The sequence below is a fragment of the Tympanuchus pallidicinctus genome, unplaced genomic scaffold, assembly GCF_026119805.1.
Source record: "Tympanuchus pallidicinctus isolate F22 unplaced genomic scaffold, pur_lepc_1.0 scaffold4, whole genome shotgun sequence".
NCBI lineage: Eukaryota > Metazoa > Chordata > Aves > Galliformes > Phasianidae > Tympanuchus > Tympanuchus pallidicinctus.
The window spans coordinates 44974811-44993138 of record NW_026294758.1 but is presented as its reverse complement, the minus strand read 5'-3'; the positions used below and the strand labels follow the sequence as shown (position 1 = coordinate 44993138).

At 34.6% G+C, this 18328-nt stretch overlaps 1 protein-coding gene across 16 annotated transcripts in view; it reads right to left on the bottom strand.

Moving 5' to 3' along the window:
* Positions 1–18328, bottom strand: part of PTPRD (protein tyrosine phosphatase receptor type D) — a 1183295-nt gene that overhangs the window by 542368 nt on the left and 622599 nt on the right. For all 16 annotated transcript variants that reach the window (XM_052700439.1, XM_052700447.1, XM_052700441.1 and 13 more), the window contains exon 6: positions 7048–7070. The gene's annotated coding sequence lies outside the window, so the exon portion shown is untranslated. The remainder of the gene's footprint in view (positions 1–7047; positions 7071–18328) is intronic.

Sequence of the window (18328 nt, the reverse complement as noted above, 5' to 3'; positions counted from 1 at the left end):
AGATAAAGACTAGCTTTTTACACAGTCTGATAGTGATAAGGCAAGGCATCAAATGAAAAGAGGGAATATTTAGATTTCAGGAGGAAATTTTGTACTCAAATGGTGGTGAACCAGGGGAATTACCCAGAGAAGTTGTGGATGCCCCTTCTCTGAAGGTTTTCAAGGCCAGGTTTTTGGGTAACCTGATTTAGAGGATGGTAATTCTTTGTACGGTGGGAAAGCTGGATCAAGACTGTCTTTAAGGTCCTTTTCAAATCAAGCTATTTTATGATTCTCTATGTTTTCTTTTGTTTGTTTGTTTGTTTGTTCTTCAGCTACTACTGTTATCTAATTGCAGTTAATGCATTCATTCTTGTACTATGATTCACAAGCTGAATATAGTTTGCACATAGACATAAACATAACATTTGTGGAAAGGCATGTAATTCAGAAAAGCAGAGGCTGTTGCAATCATGATAACAAAATCTCCGATGAGACTGTTATTCCTTATCCGAATTGAAATCAAAATTAAACAGAATTAACACATAAATTCCATGAATTAATATGAAAGTCATGATTGTTCCTCCCTCACCATTTGTTCATCCATATTTCTGTATAGTACCAAATTCCCAGTTTCTAAGACACTTAATAACAGTAATACTAATAAATCTATCCAAGAAGAGGAAAAATAACTCCATTAATTCAGTGTACTGCAAGACAGGTAGCACCTTTGTAGCCTATTGCATAAGCACAACTAGTCACTGAAAATTGTCTTCTCATTAAAAGAGAAACTTAAACATTGATAAGAAACTGTTATTGTCCATAAAGTTGCTCTTAAGAGGGCTAAAAAAAGGTCCAAAAGCAGAGAAATATAAACATAGAAAACAGTGCTGTAAGAGATTATTCTTTTACATCATTGTCTGAAAGGTTGCTGGGGACACAGATGAACAAGTCCAAGCAAGTCCTGGGCAAGGGTTCAGAAATACTTTGTCTGTAGAACACTGATGAACAAGTCCTGGGCAAGGATTGCAAAATGCTTTGTCTGGGGAACACAGATTGACAAGGTCAGGAGCAACGAGAGAGAGATAAGTCACAGATTAATGGCCAGGAAGCAGTCTTTTGTGTGGGCTTATCTTGAGGAAGATGGCCATCTCAGGGGGCTGCACATGACTCTCACCCAAGTGCCCAGGAATGTCATGCTGGCAGAAGGAAAAAAAAAAGGACCTACAAACTTGAGGTTTAGGTTTTCTGGCAACAGAATCCTCATGAAGAAGAAGAGGTTTCTGCCATGAGAAGCCTCACAATCTGCCTCTCCCCCTCCTGGACTTGCTCTGTGCTCTCTCCCTCCTGGACTTCCTCTGCACTCTACCATGATGCTGAAGAAGAACAACTGTGTCTGCCATCAGATTCCTCACTAAGGAATTCCTTCATGCTGGCGGCACTCTCCTTCTATGGGCCTGCTACCTGAGCCTTGCTGCTTCCTCCTGGATTGGCTCTGCAACTGCTTCCTGCTACCTGCTTGCTGCCCAAGGCCTGCCACACTGCTGCTGCTCTCCCCCTGCTGCTTTTGCCTTTGAAAATGTGCGCAACAGGACTGCTGCTTGATCCAGGTGGTGACTATCCCTGCTTTACACAATTCTTGCTTCTTTACTATCTTTTCTATTTCCCTCCTTCCGTTCTCCGTCACCCTAATTTGTAATAGTTGCCATCCTTCCCTTCCCCTTCTCCCTGATTAGGATTTATAATAAACTGATTGGACCAACATTTGAACTGTTTTGTTTCTTAATCTCACGCTGGGTATTCAGATATTAAAAGAACCTTCTCTCCCTCCTGTAAATTGGAGAGAGACAAGTGGTCATAAGCAAAGCCCAAATATATGATCTGTTTTACCCTAAGTCTCCCAGTAATTTTCCTCCTTCAGTGGACACACTAATTCCGTGTTTTTTTTTCCCTTATTCTACTTGTTTTTTATGGCCTTTGATATTGGAACTGATGTTTGCTAAAGCAAGTGAGTTGATTAATAGGTATTTTATATATCTGGTATTTCCTTATGAAAGACTGGTGAACTTACTTCAATTGTCATACCACCAGTGAAGATGCAGTCTGTTCAAAATGGCTGTTTACGAATGGCTGCTTTGGGTAATGGCTGTTTTCCTAATGTGAGAAATAAAATATAATATTATTCAACAGAGATATGCAGAAAGATGTGTCAACTTATCTATCTTCTTGATGTTTATAGGCTTAATTTTTTTATATGTTTATTTTATTTTGTGGGGCCAAGCATTAAAGTATCATTCATCTGAAAGGATCTAATTTCTTCTATTTTTTTGTTTTAATGTCTTTAAATATTAACATCCACAAACTCATGTGCAATCAGTACAGAAAACCTTTGGTAGGAATTCTATCAATTCTGTTTAGGCAAATGTGTTAAAATGAGAGAGATAATGAATCAAGGATTTGCTTTTGTTTGTTTGTTTGTTTAAGTAAGATATGAAAGATTTTATCCACAAGGCTAAAGCTGTTTTATATACTATTTTTATTTTATTTTATTTTATTTTATTTTATTTTATTTTATTTTATTTTATTTTATTTCACTTTAACAAACCATCTGTAAAAAGTTTCAGAATACTGCCTGATAGATAATCTCATAATAACTCGTAGGTGGGAAGGCAAGAAGTACATGTGTATGACAGTACAGATGAAAGGGAAGACATTGTGTGAAGATTTTGCACATGAAATAATCAGCATGTATCTTAGATAAATGAAATAATGTCAAAAAACACTGCAACACAAATTTATCATTGTAAAAACCCGAAAAAATATTTTTGGAAGCAGAAACTATCATATAATACCTTTCTAGGCCTTATTAAATGATGTTTTTTTATGGCTAAATATACCAGAACACTTCAATAAATGATTTACACTTTTTTTTTTTCTGTTTCAGATACTCAAATATTTAATTCTATAATACGAAGATTTTTGTTTCCATTAAAACAATTTTGGCAAACATGAGAGAAAAGCATATTTCTTCAAATCATAAAAGGGTACTGAAAATATGAAGGAATGTTAGGGGCTTTAAAAAATCAAAGAAAAAAAGATGAATACACAATTTCCTACTGTAGATACTCCTGCTGAGTGGAAATTTCTTGCAACTGCCAGTACAGACTCCAGTACTTCCGAGCAAACTGGTTCGTATTTAAAAAATTTAAAAAGGGAATGCTACCAGATTACATAGTCTGAAAAAAAATACAAAAGCAAAACAGAACAAAACAAAACAAAAAACAAACACACCAAGTAACACTGAATTCTGCCTTTGAAAGTCAGATTTGGTTCCAGTTCTGCAAATTATTCCAGAGCTATAATGTGCCAATTTTATTTATACAGCCCCACTTACTACACAAATGTTGTCCTGAACTGCAGTGTCTCCAGATAGAAAGCCTTTCCAAAATGATATCCTTTTGACTGAGGGTTTTATTTCTGTTGTTATTGTTTTGTTTTTTAAATACAAAATGAATGAGATTTTTGTTTGCATAGCCAACCATGCTGGAAGGCCAAAGAAGGAAGATGAATAAGAACCATTTAATAACAAGTGGTGAACTGAATTCATTAAATTTACTGGTTGAAACAATTTAATGAAGAAAAATACTAATTACATTATTAAAATCTAGATTGCAAGTAGTAATTAAAAAGACAGTTGCTATGCAACCAAAAGTATTTTTGTGATAGAGTGCATGAGTATATTTTTTAAGTATTCTGGTGCTCTGTTTTGACCTTTTTCAGTCATACACCTGCCCAGATTGTCTATATAAATACATTTTTTTTTAGAAAGATAAATTTAAAGATATATACAAAATTAATAAAAAATATAAAAAGCTTTATTAAATTCAGTTAATGAAATTTATCATGTTTGAAAGGTAAGGAATTTACGAGATAAAAGCAAATACAGATATAGGTGCATATGTATATCATCATGGATATAATTTGTATTCTGGTACATCATCAGCTCAAAAGGATTAATTTCCCAAACACAAGGACTGATCCTTTAAGACGTGGGAACATCAATTTTCTTACTGTAGTGTATGAGTTAACTTTGCCCTATCTTGAAGGTCTTAAATTGTTAAATCCCTTAATTTTCCTGGCCTGCATTAGAAATAGTGTGGCCAGCAGGAGCAGGGAGGTGATCATCCCCCTCTACTCAGCACTGGTGAGGCCACACCGCAAGTACTGTGTTCAGTTTTGGGCCCTCACTATAGGAATGATGCTGAGGTCCTGGAGCATGTCCAGAGAAGGGCAACGAAACTGGTGAGGGGTCTGGAGCACAAGTCTTATGAGGAGCGGTTGAGGGAGCTGAGATTGTTCAGTCTGGAGAAGAGGAGGCTCAGGGGAGACCTCATTGTACTCTACAACCTCCTGAAGGGAGGTTGTGGTGAAGAGGGATTTGGCCTCCTCCCAGGCAATGAGCAGGACATGGGGAAATGGCTGCAAGTTGTATCAGAGGAGGTTTAGTTTGGACATAAGGAAGAACTATTACTCTCAGAGAGTGGTCAGGCACTGGAATGGCTGCCCAGGGAGGTGGTGGAGTCGCTGTCCCTGGCAGTGTTCAAGAGGCGTCTGGATGATGTGCTGCGTAATATGGTTTAGTGCTTGTGGTGGCAATGGTGATGATCTTATAGGTTGTTTCCAACCTTGTGATTTTATAATTCTATGATTCTATGATTCTAATTTTATAATAAAAACTCAAGTAGATGTTGGCTATAATGACTTGGGGCAACTTTTAATTATTCTGGAAAAGTGAGGTGTAATTTTGCTTGTCCTTGTGTACCTAGACTAAGATGCAGCTTAATTTCTACTAGAATTTCAAATGTTACACAAGATGATCTCTACTGTGATCATCTGATACTGATAAAACACAGAGGGGTACAGTTAATCATTGAAAGCAAAATTTTATGTTATGGGATATATATATATTTTAAAAGAGGCATATGCATATCCAGCAAGTTCATACAGTCCTCCAGAATATTCTCTACAGCTGGAGAATAACAAAATCTATTGGCTCAGTGTGCTGTGAAAATGGGAGGGAGATCTAGTTTGCTGGATCTGAAGCTCTACTCACGGTTAAGGCACAGTTCCTGATAACCGGGTATTTCTCTGCTGTGAGACAGTACTGCCTTTATCCTTCATTTCTTAGTCATATGAACATCCTGAACATTGTTTGCATTAGTTCCCATTAGTCCTGCATTTAAATCACTATTACCAAAATTCAGGAAATTTGAACAGGATCTATCTGACTAACTTCTCACCAATGCTGTATCACATTGTTATCCTGTTCCCAGGAGTAAAGAATTTGCTCTCTGTTCCTCTATAATGACCTATGAACATAAAGGCATATAAGAATTTATATACCGGTATACAATTATAGTAGTAAGCTAGGCAGAAATGCTGTTAAAAATAGATTTATTCTTTTTCCTTTCCAGAAATAAACATTGTTAGAAAAATTTCATCCTTTAACAATACACTGCAATTGAAATTTACTCTTGTTTGGGGTTGTTTTCTGAAATGAAAACTTATTTTTTACAGATAGTATCAGATTAATGTCCTGGATGACAGACTGTGCTCATCATAATTCAATCTGCTCACTAAAAAACAAATTCATGTATGTTAGTAAAGAAGAGATCTATCATTAAGAAAAAACAAAAAACAAACAATATTCTTGCACTTATCCTACACTTACATTTTTTTATTTATCTTATAATTCTTAATAATTATGCTTAAGAATAGCCACTACAAAAATATTTTTGACACATTATATATATATTTTTATTATTATTACTGAAAGAAGAGCATAGCAGAGGGCTGGGATTGTTCAGCTCTCTGTAAAAAGGGTAAATGAAAGTGCTATTGATTTTCTCTATTATATGCTGTTTAATATGCATTTCTATTAAAGTATATTCAAAAAGTGTTTTACGGCATATGAATCATGTCAGAGGAAATGTTGATGTCTAGAATAGCAGCAGTACATGAAGTATTTTCACAACATGGAAGTAGTGCATAAAAGAATACTTGGGCTATGAAATTTAAAAAAAAACAACTGTAAAATGCACATTTCAAATAAGCAAACTGCAAAAAACAATGAGTTGATAAAAAAGGCCGAAATCACATCAAGAACAAAAAAAATATTATAAATGAAGAAAACAGACATATTTTGTCTATGGGGACGTTAAATCATGACTTCTGTAAATGTCCCTGGCTATCTTCTATCTAGCATTTAAATCTACAGTAAGCTTTTATCAGCATGGTAAGTTTGTTCTAAACATTGACATCTTGCAGAATGTAATCTAGATTGCATAATTCCACAGTTATAAACGTATCCTGAAGACATAAAGTTATACAACAGAAGTTAAATATTATGAACATAGTCTAGCTTTGTTTTAAATGAGTTATTGATGGGGTAACATTATTTAGTACAGTACAGCACTCCAAATTATTACCACTCTACCAAAGTTAAAAATTTACTTTGAAACATATGTGTTAAAAAATCTATTTTTTTTCAATTCCACTGAAATAAAATTAGTTTCTCAACACTGTGATGTAAATTAATAGGGATTTCCAGCACTGAAAATTATCTCAATTATACTTAGGTTGTAATTTGAGATAAACACTGTTTTGTTGCAAATTATCTAGATAAAACAAGTTCAACACCACTATTAGCCTGAAGTACCACCTTCTATCCAGTTTGGCTTATAGAAAAAAACCAGATGTCTGCAATACAAAAGTGAGTTCCATTTCTCACTCATTACAGCTCCTTGCAGACTTTGTGTCAGCATGAGACCCATATCATTCTTAAAAACAACATACAGGAATATTTCAAATGTTGCATCATGCTTCGGAATTATTGGCAAACCAAGAAACATAATTGTCTATTTCTACAAAAACATTTTATCGAGCAAATTACTTGCAACAAATGGATCATAAAACTTCACTGTAACCATCATAGTCAATTAACTACTAGATAAAAATCTAAGAGGACTCATAAATAATCTAGTTGAATGAAGAAAATTAATGTCCTACCTCAACTTTTTGAATCCCCACTCCTGTTAAAAAAGAGAAAATATAGCAATTTTCTGAGAAGGAAGCATTTGTTTAGCAAATGTTTCACTTACAGCAATCCAACACATTTGAAAATAAGGAAAACTAGATCAACTAAAATCTCTTATATTAATAGAATGAAGGAAAGCATACAGTATTTATATTCCTGCGCATAGTTTCAATCTGCACTACGTCTTTGTAACTTATTAAAGCATTTTTGATGGCACCTGCCACACACAGAATGAGGCAAATTTTTTCCACCAGTGCGAAGAGAGCATAGGAAAATCTGTAATCCTGTTTAAAAAATGCAAGTTTCAGTCTAAACATACTTCAATATGGTCACCTGCCTGTAGTTTTATTCGTATCACTAAAACAATTAATAATCTCCAGTTCCAAGATTTTTTGAATTCTGATATTATTTTGGACCTTATTTCTACTGTTACGCTCACTGTGTAGTAAACATTTTGCAAATACTGTGCCTATTGGAAAAATTAGAAACAATGGTCAGGAAAGATAAATTTTAAAATATAATTTTTAACAATATTTTTAGAGGCTAAATTTATTTACTATGAAGTACAATTTCATGAGATTTTTTAAAAAGATTTAAATTTAGTTAGCCACTGTAAAATTCCTGACCTATTTATCTCACAAAACCATTCTGTTGCCTTAAGAAGCTTACTATCTCATCTTTAATTACATCCTGATGAAGTAATAAGAAATTCTTAGTGAGGGATGAGGAAAAGTTGTAAGGCAAGGGCAATTTTTGAACATAGAAAAAAAGTATATACAAAGTAAAATTTAGTCCTCTTTGTTTTGATGGCATCAGACTCAATCAAACATCAGAGTATCCATATCTAATTGTATCTTTAAAACCAGATCTTATACCATAGTTTGCTGCAAGTAGTTGTAATTTTATCTTCTGTGAAACAGTGCCCTCAGAAGGTCTGGAGGAGGTTCAGACTTCCACTGAAAACTACTTCATGTTTGTATTTAAATAAAATAGATGAAAAATATCCTCATTCCTATTAATAACTCTGCAAGCAATCAAAAAAAATCCTTTATACGTTCTCACTGACTCACTTTAATTTGAGGTGTAATAATGTCAGAAAAATCATCAAAGCTCAAGAAAAGGAGAAAGACTGTGAGACTAGAATTCATATTTTTGGTGGAACCTGTGCTGATCTTGCCTTCTTGAAAATCTTAATCTCATCATGTCTATTCAAATTGTTGATTAAACGCAACGTAAACGTATAACTGCCTAATATCAACCCTCAAGTGTATTTTACCGAGTATTTGGGATTTTTCTGCATGTAATTAACTGTCTTAGAAATGCATTTAATAGTCTTTAAAAACACTCCTTTCACATGTGGCTGCGAACTTAGCTGAATATTTGGGCAAAATATGTGAAATAAAATTCTACAAACTTCACTAATCTTTTAGTACTTTCTTTGTTGCATTCTTCTAGTTTTGTTCCAAATTCGGATTGTGTTATTTATATTTACCATTAGTAAGCTTTTTTTTGTTAATTTGATCTTTAGATCATGCAAATCTATTTATTTATTTATTTATTTACTTACTTATTTTTGTTTTTTGTTTGCTTGCTTGCTTGCTTGTTTTAATCTTTAAATGTCCAGAACCAGGGGGAGTTGTTATGGAAAAATTATTTTTGTGGAATGTGGTATGCACATTTTGCTGATCATCATTTAGCATTGAAACTGTATCATAATACAACAATGCTAGTAAAACCTCAAGAGAAATTACTATTACAAAGCAGAAACAAAATCATCTAGCTCAATACCATCCTTTGTACTGATCCCATTGATTCCTAAGTAATATAAGAATGACAAGGTTCCAACAGTGTTGCTGAAAAGTTAAAAAGCAGCAGCAAAGTAACTCACTCACTCACTCACAATCACCTAACTAAAATTAACAGTCAGTAGCAGACTTTGGAGATACATAGCTCAGTAACTACATTCTGGTCTCATACAGGAGGGCACAGGAAGACACAATAATTCTCTTTGTAATGGTACATGTAAATTAGTAAAAACTCACTGAAATATTATGTAAAGAGGCATGTTTAGGGTTGTTTTTTTTTTTGTTCCCCACCCCCCGTTAAGGAAAAGTTTCGAACTACCGAAATTGAAAAATGCTCAGTTTAGCAAGTCAGGTTTCTTCCATCTTTTCTTTCTCCCTCAACACATATTTTAATCTTGATTTATGCTAATACAGTCCAGACCTTAGACCTTCGCAAATGCAGAACCTGCAATGCAATACTTCATTTTTACTTAGATTAACCAGGAAATCATAGAAAAGTAAAGAAATCATATCTAATTCCAAACTAATGTTTATTTTTTTAAATTTTTATATCCTATCAAATATAGTTCTATTCTTGGTCAGAATTCCAAAGAAATGTTCTTCCGGTTCTTTAAATTACTGAAATAATTTCAGAAAAAAATTTCTTAACCAGGTAAAATTTTAGTACTTTGCTTACTCTGTTATTGAAATATTGGCAATCAAAGATTGTTTACAATATTGGATTAAGATTCTGGAAATTATTTCTTTAAAAGATTGAGATTACAAAAGCTTCAAGATAATGAAGATACATATGATCTCATCTTGCATACTGCCTACCTTCAGTTCAATATTTGGATCACAAAACTAGCAAACTGTTCTGCTTAATGAAGTTTAGTATTATTAAATCATGTAAATTGTGGTTACTTGAGTAATTGTGGTTAAAATGGTTATTGTGGTTATTTGAGGAGCTACAATTTCTGACATACTGATTCTACGCCATAATTTTGTATTTACATTTGAATCTGTGTTTACAGTATCAGTTTTCTCCCTGATGAATTAATATATCCATAATACTTATACTCTTGTAACAATTATCAAGATTGTGGTGAAACTTAAAGAGGTGGATATTATTAGCCATACTAATTTTACATAAGTAATTATTTGGGAAAGTTCTCAATCATTATTTTCTTCTACCACAGCTAAACATTTTTTTTTTTTTTGTTACTTAACTCATTCTTTCCATCCAAGAAGAGAAATCAGTATGCTAATGCGGTGAGTTTAAATCCATTTATTTATTTATTTATGCATTTATGCATTTATATTAATGATACCGAGATGGAATTTGTTAATGAGATATTGGAATGCATGAAATACATTGGGAGATTTTAGAACATTGTAGTAGAAAGATAAATAGTGCATATTGTATGTTTTTAGATGATATTTCCTGCCCTCTTCATCAGTCAGTAGATTTTAATAGGATGTTACATCATCTAAATTTTATTATTTTGTTTGAGTTTCATTCAAGTGGCTCATAGTCAGGCTTAGTTGAGTCTATCAGTTACCAATTTTCTTTTCTCTATGGAAACCTCTGTTGGCCCCAGTATCATCATGTATAGCCTTATAGACTTTGTTGGATTAGCCTGGATACCTTCTGAGTTTACATGTTCATTGCCAGGAAGTTTTACTTTTCAATTACATTACAAACACACATGTAAACACCACTAATATCCCTCCAACTGTAATCAAAGAGTGAATTCAAGATCATTTTTTTGAGATGGAATGTCCATGGGGTCTGAAAATATGTATTTAGGGGCCATAAAATAACTGGATGATGTAGTTTCCAAGACACTTTTTCAAAAAGTCATGGATGTTAGAGGTACTTGGTGAGAGGATAAAAAGGAAAAATCACTCCTATTTTTAAGAAGGGGAGATAAGAATGTCTGTATACTACAGGCCACGGAGCCACACCTTTGTGTCTGAAAAGATCATGAAAAAGATCCTCCTGGAATACACGTTAAAGAACATGCAAGATATATAAGTGATCTGAGACAGCCAATATGGTTTCACCAAGGGCAGATTGTGCCTGACAGTCTTGTGCCCATCTAGGATGGAGTGATACCATCAGTAGACAAAGGAGGAGCAATTAATGTCTTCTATCAGGAATTCTGCAAAGCCTTTGATATGGTCTCACACCACATTCTTTTCTCTGAATTGGAAATATATGAATTTGAAGGGTGAACTATTAATTGGTAAAGTTAGATGATGGCAGCCAGAGGACTGCAGTCAATGGATCTCTATCCAGGTGGAGGCTCGTGATGAGTGCTGTCCTTCAAAGGTCAATCTCGGGACCAGTGCTCTTCAACATCTATAGCAATGACCTTGTTAGTGGGACAAGAAAATTGTAGAACTGTTGGATCAGGTCAAGAGGAAGAGCATGGAGATTATTAGAGGTCTGGAGCATCTCTCTTACAAAGAAAGGCTGAGGCAGAGGGACTCGTTCAATTTAGAGACGAGAAGGCTTTGGGGACACTTCATTGCTGCCTTCCATTGTCTAAGGCATGCATATAAACAAGATAAATACCTACTTTTTACACAGGTAAATAGTGATGGCACAAGGAGGAATGATTTTAAACAAAAACAGAGTTTTTTTTTTAAAGTTTTTGTTTAAAACTTTTGTATAAAAAGATTTATATTACATACTGAGAGAAAACTTTTCACTCAAGAGTGGTGAAGCACTGGATCAGGTTGCCCAGAGAGGCTATGGATGATGCATCCTTGGCCAGGGTGTATGGGGCCCTGGACAACCTAATCTCATGAGTGGCAAGGAAGTTTGGATCTAGATGATCCTTAATGCCCTTTCTAACACTGCTGAAAAGTTTAACATAATTAGTGAAAAATTGCCATATGGTTAATCATTTGGAAATTAATAGTTCTTGCTGTGTGTTTCTAGTTTCTTCTTTTTGTTTCTTTTTTGTGTATATGTTTTGTTTGTTTGTTTTCAGAGGGGATGCTGGTTGATTTTTGTTGGATTTTTATTGTTGTTCTTTGCTTTTTCTAATCAAGTATAAAAATTATTAAGGAGTTTCATTTTGTCTAATGTTCAACTAACTAAAATGGTTTCAGGTGTAATCTGACCTATTTGTGGCATGGGAAACTTTTATAGTCAGTGGTTAAGAAAGGAGATACAGTACCAATATTTTTTTTATTATTGACCTACCGTTTTAATATTTAAGATGTCAGATATAAATAACTTCCACATTTGGAAAACTGCCAGTGTTCATGAATTACAATATCTAGGTCACTGCCTGCTTAAAAGATTATTATCTTCTAGCTAATGTTAAAATCTGAGTCAGACTTTCAACTACCTGCTATGTTGAGATATTTTTGGTTTAACATATGTATTTTTTTGTGCTCTGAAAAGCAAATAAGGAAAAAAAACTCACAAAATTATATTTCCAACAGAATAGTCTATCAGTAAACAGTTAAAACTTGAATTCTGCAGTGTTTTTATTTACTTTATTACATTTAATGAAACATTATTTTTGTCTGAGTCTTAGTTATGCATCTCTTTTGCGTGCTTGTTTGTACTTTTTTTTTTAACTTTATATTATTTTTATGCCATAAAATATGACGCAAAAATATAGCAGATTGTGTTTCTAAAATCAGTATTTTAAATCTCAAGACATACTTGAAAATGCATTTAGTTTAAATAAAAGATCAAGAGTAAAAAATTCAGTCAATTCTCTTAGCAAAAAAGAGTAGACAACTCTCAAACTCTCATGAAGTCTTGGAAGCCAAAATAATATAGAAGATGAATTATTTTATTTTATTTTATTTTATTTTATTTTAGTTTAGTTTAGTTTAGTTTAGTTTAGTTTAGTTTATATTTTTATGAAGAAGAACTAGATCTATGAGTAGATCCTATTTTCCTTGTCAGTTCTTGCAGCAAAGTCCACTGATAGAAAATTCCCATTGATGACTTCTGTTTTTCATTTTTTAAACAGTATGGAAAAGCATATTTTTCTAAAATTTATAACTTCACCTGTCCGGATTGGATAATTACACTGGAAAATATCAAATAGATATTAAATTTACATTGAAAAAGAAAACAACTATACACTGAAAACAGTGATTAAGATCACAAAAGTTAACAGCTAACTCGTTTCTAACACGATGGCATTGCCGGGCTTGTGTAATCTAGGAAAGAAGAGCTACATGAAAATGTGACAACATCATGCAGATTCATCAGTAGGACAAACACAGTAGGGAGACAAAGAAGCACTGAATCATAGTCACTAAACATCATGGAGTTTATATGAAAACACAGGTATACACTGGACAGTAATGTCTTTATTATGCCAAGTGTGACCTTCTAAGCACAGAGTGTGTAGAATAGCTGGAACATGTGTCTGGATCTGAGTTCTAAACAGAATTCAGCTCAATCAAATGTTTTAAAATCACAGTGTGATAATGATATTAATTTACCCATTTATCTGCCTGTGTAATCATATAAATAATTATTAGCTCTAGATCTAAATGCAAGATAAAACAACTCAATACAAATAAGTTAAAATAAGTTAAAATTTTAATAAGTTAAAATAAACATTAGAAGACCTTCACTACTTATGCTATTCCCCATATTGACCATCAAAATGAACTCAAAAAAGTGGACACAGAGATGATAACTGAAATTTTTTTGTGAGAATATTTCTGGAGTCTTGCATGTTGCTTACGTAAAATCTATGCTGTTTTAATCTATACTATAATTTTTATTTTAATAAATATGTGTTGTATTTTTTCTTTTAATCTTCCATTTAAAATTGTTTGTTATAATTACAGGTACATTTTCAAATGCACAAATATAAAAAATATATCAACCATATGTACTACTATAAGAAATTTTTGAGATTGTTAGTTACATTTATAAAAATCAGTCTTCCAAAATCAGACTAACACAAATTGATAAAGAAAATCCTTTAAAAGTTCTTTAGAAAGTCTGCAGTAGGAAAATTAAGAGGAGGTCTAGATCTAACAGTTCAATACTGTTTAAAAAATAAAAGTGTTGATGTTGTATTATATGATTTAAGCCTCTTAAGAAAATAAATATTCTGTTTATCACCTGCATTATCAAATTCTGACTTCCTATTGCATATTTTGTTTATATTTGGATGGACTCGTGAATAATGACTAGAGAAGCTAAAATGAAAGATATTTCCTCCCCTATTAAATATATATATATATATATATATAGTATTCAAAATATAAATGCATTTTGATTTGTAATAATAAGCATAATTTTCAGTGATGGTTTCTTCTCTCTAAACAGGTATGTATGCTGGCCAAAGATGAACTGATACACTGGAATTATTTCAAAAGAACAGAATGACAGAAAGTGTACAATGACCTTCCTGTCCCAACATTAAGTTGGAAATATGTTTACAAATCTAAGGAAATGTGCATCTTTTGAAAATAAAAATATAACTTCATTAAACACTATATAATTGCCGTTATTCCATAATATGACTTATATGATACAGCTTATCTAGTAAGAATAAATTAACTATGTTCAGTGATTTCTAGGAGTAACTAGTAACTAGAACCTTATCATACACGTGCTCAACTAATGTGGTTTCTTTCTATTGCCATGTGACTTTTTGTGGACAAATGAAACTCTGTGGATGTTGCTACCCAGACTCTAGAAAAACATTTGTCACTTTTTTTTCCCACAGTATTCTTCTGGAGAAATTCTCTGTTCATGGTTTGGATGGATATACTAATAGCTAGGAAAAAAAAAAAAAAAAAAACTGTCTGATTGGCTGGGACCAAGATGTCCTTGTCAATGAAGTTAAAGCCATTTGACAGCTGATCACAAGTGGCGCTCACTGGGCCTAAGTAATATGTTCAGTTTTCTTTAATACAAGAGATGCTCTGAACATAATGTTGTCTATTTTATTATTTTGGTCCATAAAGTCAGAGGTAGTTCTTGGTAGTATGACAGTAGATGTTGAACCTTCCCATCAGTACTCCATTACATTTTGTATCCATGTGACAGATGGTAGCAGAGGGGCAGTCTGATGAAATGGTGTCAGACATGAAAGTGTGCATGAAGGAAATGCGAGCTGAGTGGTGTAATTCATCTGTGGCAACACTGAATTGAAAGACAAGCCACATTGAAGGCAGCCATGCAGATAAGAGCAACATGGAAGTTCTCATTCATAGTTGGCAAAAATGCGTAATTAGTGGTGGTAACTATGATGAAAAACTGTGTTGTAGCTGAGAATTTGTTCTATGAAATAGTATTATTGTGCTCTTTATATCTGTTGTAGTTTCCGTGGAAATAAAAAGGTGGTTTTATTTTTGAAGAGAGCTAAGTATCTTTATCAGTTATATTGATGAGAGAATTAAGTGCACTCTCACTAAGTTTTCAGAAACCAATAATATGTTAGGGACTGTTGTTCTGTTTGAGAGTAAGAATGCTTTGCAGAAGGATCTAGATATGGTAGATTAATGGGCCACATCTAATCACATGGCGCTCATCAAGGCTAAGTGTCATATGTTGCCTTAGGATCACAACAATCTCATGGTATAAACTTGCAGAATAATGGCTAGAAAGCTGACCATTGGAAAAAGACCTGCTGGTGAACAGGTGGCTGAACATGAACCAGTAGTGTGCTCATGTGGCCAAAAAGGCCGTCAGCATGCTGTCCTGCATTAGAAATAATGTGACCAGCATGACTCTAGAAATGTTTGTCCCTCTGTATTTGAAACTGGCAAGACTTGATTTCAAGTACTGCACTCAGTTTTTAGCCTATCACAGCAATAAGGGTATCAAGTTACTAAAGTACGTGCAAGAAAGAGTGTCATGGTTTTATGATTTTTGGTCATCAGTATTCCACACCATAACATCATGTAATGCACTGGGGGTGGGGTTTGATATCTGCCGAATGTTCGTCCGTCGGAGAAGAACTACATTTCCCCAGGAGGCTTTGCGGTCAGCAAGGGGATATAACTCCATGCAAGGTCACCTGAGCTCTCTTCTTTGCCTGCGCTTCGCTGTCTGCGCTTCGCTGTCTGCGCTTCGCTATCTGCGCTTCGCCGCCTGCGTTTCGCCATCTGCACTTCGCCGTCTGTACTTCAGTCACTCAACTGGACTGCACTTCTCATCCCAGGATTGTGGTGAGGTCTATACAATTCAAACAGACTCTCTCTCTCTCTTTGTAGTTTACTAATACTATATTTAGTAAAATCATTTGTTCCACCTCAGATCAGTGCTGTTGTTTTTTCAAGTATTTTGGGGTCCCCTGCTTCCCCTTTTTCAGAGGCGCGGATCCGCAGATCCCTCCGCCCTGCTGGTCACGGAACTGGGCCGGACCAGCCCATAAACCGTTGACAAAGAGCAATGAAGGCAGTGAATAGAATAGAAAGACATACGAAGAGGAGCTGAAAGAACTGGGGTTGATTAGTCAGGAAAAAAAGGAGGTTGAATGGAGACTTCATTATTCTCTACAAATACCTGAAAGAAGGTTGCAGTGAGAAATGTCAGTCAGTTTTCTCAGATGCAAGCAATGGAGAGCTATTTCAAGCATCCATTTGTACCATGCTTAGCTAGAAATACACATATTAAACCAAACACACCAGGGGAGGAATGAAAAAACAAAACAAAACAAAACAAAACAAAACAAAAAAAACAAAACATCCTTATTTATTTTTAGTTGTATGATGGCAATACTGGCTCCTGCACAGGAAAGGCAAGTATATATATATATATGTATATAAATGAAAGTTAATATGAGAAAGGCAAAAAAAAAAATATATATATATATATATATATATTCTTTCATTTATACATATATATATGTATATATGTATATGTATATATATATATATATATGTATAAATGAAAGTGAATATGAGAATATGACAGTTCAAATGAGACAGCCCACATCATATTAAGACTCAGAAGAGGCAGAGTGGCCATGTTCTCTTTCTCCAGGCCTCACAAACATACCCTTTCTCATTTAAAATTTGATAGCCATGTAAAAATTTTGGAAAGAGTTAAAAGGATGGATGTGGCTTCCAATAAAAACTTCCTATTAATTTTTTGCAAAAAAAGTAATGTTCTGCATTGTCCAGTAGCTGAAGTACAATCAGTGAATGAGCAATTCTGACGTGATGGTATCTTTAAAAATTATAACAGGGCAATTTTTTGAGCTGGTATTTGAACATAAGAATATCCACAGAGCAAGACCATTGTAAGAAAGGAAAAAGAAAGAAGCAGAATTCATAAAAATAAAAAGTAATCATCCAAACCCTAGCTGTGAGTTAGCACTGAGATATGCAAAAAAACAAACAAACAAAAAAAAACCTTCAGCTATCATTGAGTGTAAGATACTACTCTGTAAGTTATTATTCTGTTAACTTCTGTGTCTCAAAGTTTGCTGGGAACACTGATGGACTTGTTCAAGTCCAGACAAGTCCCGAGCAAGGACGGTGAAAACCTTTGTCTTAAGGAGACAGATGGACAAGTCCAGGCAAGCCCTAGGCAAAGGTTGTAAAATCCTTTGTCGGAACGCAGAAGGGCAAGGCCAGGGGCAACTAGAGCGAGATGAACTGCAGCTAAATAGCTGTGAAGTGCTCCTTTGTGTGGACCTATCTCAGGATGATGGGCCATCTTAGAGGGTACTCAATGACTCTTGCTCGAAGCCCATCCTTGTCACGTAGGCAGGAGAACAAGGAGGATAAAAAGGGGAACTGAAAAACACGAGGCAGAGGAGAGAGAGAAGGATTCTTGAAGATTGAGGTGATTCCTGCATACTGTTGAACTCTCCTGAGCCTGCTGCCTGACCGCTGTTGCTGCTTCAAGAATTGGCTCCTCGACTTCCTCGTCTACCTGCCTGCTGCCCAGTGCCGGCCACGCTGCTGCTCCCCGTCTTCTGCTGCGTTCTGCCCGGGACCTTCAAACACCGTGCAACGGGACCACTGCTGGATCCTGCTGGTGACTATCCCCGCTTTACGCAACTCCTGCTTCTTTTCCATCTTTCTATCGCACTCCTTCCCTTCCCCGTCTCCCTGATTAGGTCTTAGTAATAAATTGGATGGAACAACATATGAACCGTTGTTTCTTAATCTCACACCGGGTATACAGATATTAAAGAACCTCATCTCCCTCCTATAAATTGGAGCGAGACATTGAGATGAGCACTTTGTCACCTGGATGCTCTGATTTTGGGATAATGGGGCCATTATCTTGGACCTCATGGGAAGTGAAGGCAAGTAGCTGAAATCCTTTTCTAAGGAAGGAAGCATTGATAAAGCACAACCAAATAGCAATAAACCTATGCTATGCTAAATGCCACCATCTGAAATACTATCGTAGGTGCCAAAAACATGACACTCCAGAAAGTACTGTCCGACAATGGGACATATTTCCAAAATAACCTAGTCACCTGAGCCAAAGAGCATGGCATTG